Source organism: Galeopterus variegatus, unplaced genomic scaffold, assembly GCF_000696425.1.
Source record: "Galeopterus variegatus unplaced genomic scaffold, G_variegatus-3.0.2 Scaffold9506, whole genome shotgun sequence".
NCBI lineage: Eukaryota > Metazoa > Chordata > Mammalia > Dermoptera > Cynocephalidae > Galeopterus > Galeopterus variegatus.
Window position 1 is genome coordinate 15665 of NW_007735617.1, and position 6359 is coordinate 22023.

The window sequence follows — 6359 nt, forward strand, 5'->3', positions numbered from 1 at the left end:
ATTCTTATGAGCAGAAATCTCATCAGAACCCAGTACTGTTGTAGACAAACCTGGACTGTAAATGATTTACTGCTGGAGGCTCAGTGTGGACAAGTTTGAAAGGTTCAGAAGTCCAGTCTCAGGGGAGAGAGCCCACACTTTTATAGTTTTATGTCCAGAAACTCCACCTGGTTCTCACCGTAAAGACTGAAAAAAAATCCTCTCAATCCTCTGGTGGGGGATTGGGGGGGGCAGAAAGTAGCTATTTTTAAAAGTTCCAGAGCATTCTGTTCTTAAGAAGGCCTGCCCTTAAGGGAAACCATTTGCTCGAACCCGACAGACAGGGGTTGTACGAGAATCTAAGTGATTGGGAGAATGGAACTCCCCTGCTCCAACCCCCTGCAGCTCTCCTGTCTCCTCTAAGAGGAGAGGGGTGTGCCAAACAATTGCGAATCACTTATGAAGGTCACAGCCCAGGCACACAGGCTCACTGAAGGACTGAGACTAGAGAACGCTTCCCCTCCCCACACCTTACCACCACATCATTAGGGCTTCTCTACACAGGGGACAAAACAAGGACAGCAGAGGGAATTTTATCCTCTGACACCTACAGCTACAGCCAACAGTAAGCACAGCCTCGCTCCTAGCCAGGTCAACATAAAACCTCATGCTAAATGCCAGTCTCCTCAGTTCCTTTTATCCGGGACGTCATGTCCAACTTTCAACACAAAATTTACAAGGCATAGTAAATGACAAAAGACACAGTTAAAAGAGACAAAACAGAAGCATCAGAACCAGACTCAGATATAGCAGAGATGTTGGAATTATCAGACAGGGAATTTAAAACAACTGCGGTTATTATGCTGAGTGCTCTCATGAAAAATGTGGGCGACGTGCAGGAACAGATGGGCATTGAAGTCAGAGAGATGGAAACTTAAGAAAGAATCTTTTGCCTACAGCTATACACACTGTTCTCAATTAATTGTTAATTCTATTCTATGTCTGTGATCTCTCTCTCTCTCTCTCTCTCTCTCTCTCTCTCTCTCTCTCTCTCTCTCTCTCTCTCTCTGTAGTCACACTGGCCAGAAACTTGTCTATTTTACCGATCTTTGCAAAAGAAACAGCTCTTGGTTCTGTTTCTCACTTGTGCCTGTTTGCTGCTTTCTAATTAATTAGCATGTGGTTTTATTTTTATTCATCCCTTTTTCCTGCACTCTCTTGGTTTATTTTGTGGTTATCTTTTTAATTCCATGGAAGTAGTTCTTATCCATTTATTTTCATTATTTCTCACTGGTGAACAAAACATTAAAATCCCACTTCTGGTGTGACTGCCGCAGCATTAGGACTGGCAGGGGAGTCTCCCAATGCCATGCACAGAAGTGAGGTGGGAAAAACAAGATGGGCAGACAGAGCCTCCTGCTTTCTTGGCCTTAGATATTCTTTTGCTGCATCTATTTTAATGGCTGAAAATATTTCATCATTGGAATGGGTTAGAATTCGTGCACACAATCTCCAAGCGTTGGACCTACGGGTTCTTTCACAGGGAAATGTATTAAATATCTGTTGGGCACCAGGGCTTGTGTGAGGTGCTGGCGATAACTTCGTATAATGTATGCTATACGAAGTTATTACGGAGCATTTGTTGTCCATTCCATATTTTGTGAATGACCCACACATGTCCTATGATCATTGCTGTGTTAGTGTTTTGTCTTTTATCTATTGGCTTCTACTATATATGTATGAAGAATATTGCACATATATCTTTTTCTGATAATTGTACTGTTAGCATGGCATCCATATTTTGATACTTTGATTTTATTTATTTTATGGCACTTTGTGACAATTAAATATTGCTAATTTTAAGTGGTCAAATCTATAAATTCTGGCAGCAGAATGATGATTTTGCAAATTTATTGGGTGACACCTGTGTGCCAGGCAACAATTCTCTACTGCACAATCCCCAGATTTCTCAAGGACAGAGAGAAGACCTGGAAGAGCTGGTCTGAACTTTGCCTGGTGTTCCTTGGAGGGAGAGTACTGGTATATAGAGTACTATATTTTTCCACTTGTTTACCGCTACCAGAGAACCTTATATTTTTATACAGATTTGTGTTGTTGTCTGTTATCCCTTTGTTTCAACTTGAAGGGCTCCCTTTAGCATTTCTTGTAGAGCAGGTCTAGTGGTAATGCTCTTCCTCAGCTTTTATTTATCTGGGAAAGTCTTCATTTCTTTTTCCTTTTTGAAGGACAGTTTTGCCAGATACAGTACTCTTGGTTGACAGCCCCACTTCCCCTGCCCCAGCACTTTGAATATATCATCCCATTCCCTTATGGCCTGCACAGTCTCTGTTGCACAGTCTGATGACAAGCTTAGGGAAGCTCCCGTGTACATGACAAATCATTTTTCTATTACTGCGTTCAAGATTTCTTCTTTGTCTTTGACTTTTGACAGTTTATGTATAATATGTCTCAGTGTGATGCTCTTTGAATTTATCTTTATTGGAGTTCTTTCAGCTTTTTGAATTTGTATGTATATTTCCTCCCTAAGATTTGGGACTTTTGGGGCCATTATTACTTTAAATTGGCTCTCTGACCCTTTCTCCTCCTTCTGGTATTTCCGTACTGCATATATTGGTCTGCCTGATAGTGTCCTATAAGTCCTGTAGGCTCTCTTTGATTTTTCTTCAATTTTTTTTTTCCTTTTTGCTCCTCTGACACAGTAATTTCAAATGACCTGTCTTAAAGTTCACTAATTCTTCTGTCTGATTAATTCTGCTGTTTAACCTCGCCAATGAATTTTTTCAATTCAATTGTATTTTTCAACATCAGAATTTGTTTTGTTCTATTTTTTATAGTTTCTATCTTTGTCGATATTCTCATTTTGTTCATGTATAGTTTTCATTTAGTTTTTTATCTGTGTTCTCTTAGCTCATTAAGCACCATTATGACCGTTATTTAAAACTGTTTGTCAGGCAGCTCATAGATCTGCATTTATTTAGGGTTCGTTTCTGGAGTTTATTTTGATCCTTTGATTGGGTCTTGTTTTCCTCTTTCTTTTTATGCCTTGTAAATTTTTTCTGGGATTTGGGCATTTGAAAAAGAACCATCTCTCTTCGTCTTTGGATACTGGCTTCATGCGGGGAAGACCTTCACTAATCAGCCACGCTGGAGGCTCTGCAAGCTGCAAACCTTTTGTGATCTCATGCTCCCTCCAATGTTTGGTTACAGAACTGCGGCTGTAATGTGCTGCTCCCCTCTGTTTTCAGTGGCTTTTAAACTCTGCCACCGGTCAGTGCTCTGAGTCAGTCAAGACAGAATCCAGTCCCTTACGCAGCCCCAGACAAGACAGAAGATTGGATGCACAGTCACTCTTTTGTTTCCATTTCAAGGGAAGAGCTCCAGTCCGGGAGTTTCTTCCTGGCTGCTGGGCACTTGTACAGGAAGAGAGAAATGAATGGGTATGCCAAATGCCACATAGTTTCCCACCCCTATCACTCAAGTCACGTCTCGATTTTACAATCCCCTGGGAACTTTTGCTTCTGAACCAGTCTCTAGAATTCTCTCACAGGCATTCTGGTAAATATATTGTTAATTTGGTGTCTCTGTGGAGGAAGGAGGACCTGTAGATTTCTAGGCTTCTAAGGAATATGATCACTGGATCCCATGGTAAGAGTATATGGAGTTTTGTAGGAAACTATCAAACTGTCTTCCAAAGCTGCTGCACCATCCTGCATTCCCACTGGCAATAAATGAGAGCTCTCGTTGGTCCACATTCTCACCAGCATTTGGTGTTGCCAGTGTTCTGGATTTTGGCCATTTGTGTAATGGTACTGCAATGTTGTTTTAATTTGCAATTTCCTAATGCATATGATTTTGAGCATCTTGCTTAATTGCTCTGGCTAAACTACCAGTACAATGTTGAATATCAGGGGTAAAAGCAGGCATCCTTGTCTTATTCCTGATCTTAGGGGAAAAGCTTTCAGTCCTTCATCATTGAATATGATGTTTTCCACAAATTCTCTTTATCACTTTGAGGAAATTCCCTTGTGCTTTTAGGTTTCTGATAAAAATAATCATGAAAGGGTGTTGTATTTTGTCAATGTTTTCTCTTCACCAGTTGAGATGTTCATGTGTTTTTTCTTTTTATTCTATTAATGTGGTGTATTGCAGTGATGGAATTTTTTTTTTTTGGTTGTTTTTATTATTTTTTTATTGAAGTCCATTGATCATCACAAAAACTCAGGAAATGGAGCCAAGAAGAAGAAAAATGTCCAACCAAGATCTAAGAACCCAGAGATACAGAGGAGACATGGCACTGGACTGCTGAGCGTGCAGAAGGGAGCAGGAGGGGCGATCCCCTGTGTCATGGCTGCCTGCCGGAGGTGAGGCAGCTGGTGGGGCAGTTATGTTAACTGCTGCATGATGACAGTGTCAAGCAGGTTGGCTTTCTTTAGCATCTGGCTCTCATCAGCCAGCTCTTTGTTCAGGAAGGTAATCAGGGTGACAAACCTAGTGTCAGCCACAGCTGGCCAAGCATGAACAGTGAAGAGTCGAATGTTGATGATCCCGTAGGTGTGGTTAAATTTCTGCACCAGCCTCCCACCATCAGTAAGCCGTATTTGGATGTTTGTGGAAGGCTCTGACTCATTGATTAAAACGTTAAGAGCTGTCTTTCACTTCGTTTTCTGCCTGCTGGACTGGAGAGCTGGCACTCAACATCCGTGGGACAGTGCTGTCCCGTTTCTGATGCTCCCCAGTGAAGGCTCTTAGGGCTTCAAGAAGTCTTGTCCTGATGACCCTCCATGTCCAAGTTCACCTGCCCAGCATGGGCTAACCTCCGCAGCTCTGCTGGCACATCCCCTCTGTGGGCAGACCTCAGAGACTGGGCATTGGATGGGCCTTCATAGCTCCTGAGGTCATCACTATGCAGGCTGAATCCAGAGCTTCAACACCACATAAACATCCTGGCTGGAGTGCTGCCTCCTTTCTCCTACGTGGTCAGACTCTTCTGCGGTGCTGCCCCGAGGCCGTAGCCAATCCCTCAAATGTCTTAGTTCACTGGTCTATCCGAGGCTGTTGGTCATTCACTCCATAGCGATGGCTCCAGGCTCCTTGGCCCATTTAAAGAGATAATCCACCAGCTCGTTGGGACTTTTCTTCCTGCGAGGAATAACAATCTGCCGTCCACTTCTTTCTGATGCCCCCTGCATAAAACTTCTGGCCCTTCTCCTCCTCCTGGTCCTCATCTTGGTCATATATGAGGCCTCTGAAGGATGTCACCCTATTATTGCTGACAGCTGTGTCTCTAGAGACTGAGCTAGGGGTTGCCTATGAAATGGTCACAGTGCCTTTGTCCCCTCTGTCTCATAAAACCTCACTGGTGTCATCTTCAGGTCCCAGCTGGCCAACTCGAGGAGGAAGTGGGCCTGGTCCTCCTTGGCACCTGTCACTGTCATGAGCTTCCTCAGCACTTCCTTTTGCTCCAGGACTACCCTTGTCCTGCCCACTCTGATTGAATTCACGTTGAACTACCCTTGCATTCCTTGCAAGGTGAAAGGGTAGATCTCACTGGTCATAATATATAATCCTTTTATTATGCTGTTGAATTGGGTTTGCTACTATTTTGTTGAAGATTTTTGTATCTATGTTCATAAGGGGTATTGTTCTGTGATTCTCTTTTCTTGTGATGTCTTTATGTGTCTTTGGTATCAGAGTAATGCCAGCCTCTTAGAACCAGTTAGGAAGTGTTCCAGCCTCTTCAGTTTTTTGGAAGAATTTGAGGAGGATTGGTGTTAATTCTTTAAATGTTGTTATAATTCACCAGTAAAGCCATTGGGTCTTGGACTTTTCTCTGTTGGGAAGTTTCTGATTCAATCTATTTGTTACAGGTGAGTACAGATTTTCTATTTCTTCTTGAGTCAGTTTTGGTAATTTGTGTGTTCCTAGGTATTGTCCATTTCATTTAGATTATGTAATTTTCTGGCTTTGCTGTAATTGTTCACAGTGTTTTATTATAATCATCTTTACTTCTGTAAGGTCAGTAGTAATGTTCTCACTTTCATTTCTTATTTATTTGCATTTTATCTCTTTTTTTCTTTGTCAGTCTGGTATAGGTTTGTCAATTTCGTTGACCTTTTCAAAGAATCACTTTTGGTGTTTGCTGCTTCTCTGTTGTTTTTCTATTTTCTATTTTATTTATCTCTGCTCTAAACTTTCTTGTTTCTTTCCTTCTGCTAGCTTTGGGTTTAGTTTTCTCTTCTGTTTCCAGTTTCTTAAGTGATCAAGTTAGGTGTTTGATTTAATATTTTGTTCTTTTTTCAGGGCCAGCCTGGTGGCGCACTGCTACAGTGCACCGCTTGGGAAGCGCGGCGGCGCTCCCG

The 6359-nt window shown here is 42.1% G+C and overlaps 1 pseudogene; it reads right to left on the bottom strand.

Moving 5' to 3' along the window:
- Positions 1–4382: 4382 nt before the first annotated feature.
- Positions 4383–6359, bottom strand: part of LOC103609343 — a 13562-nt pseudogene continuing 11585 nt past the window's right edge.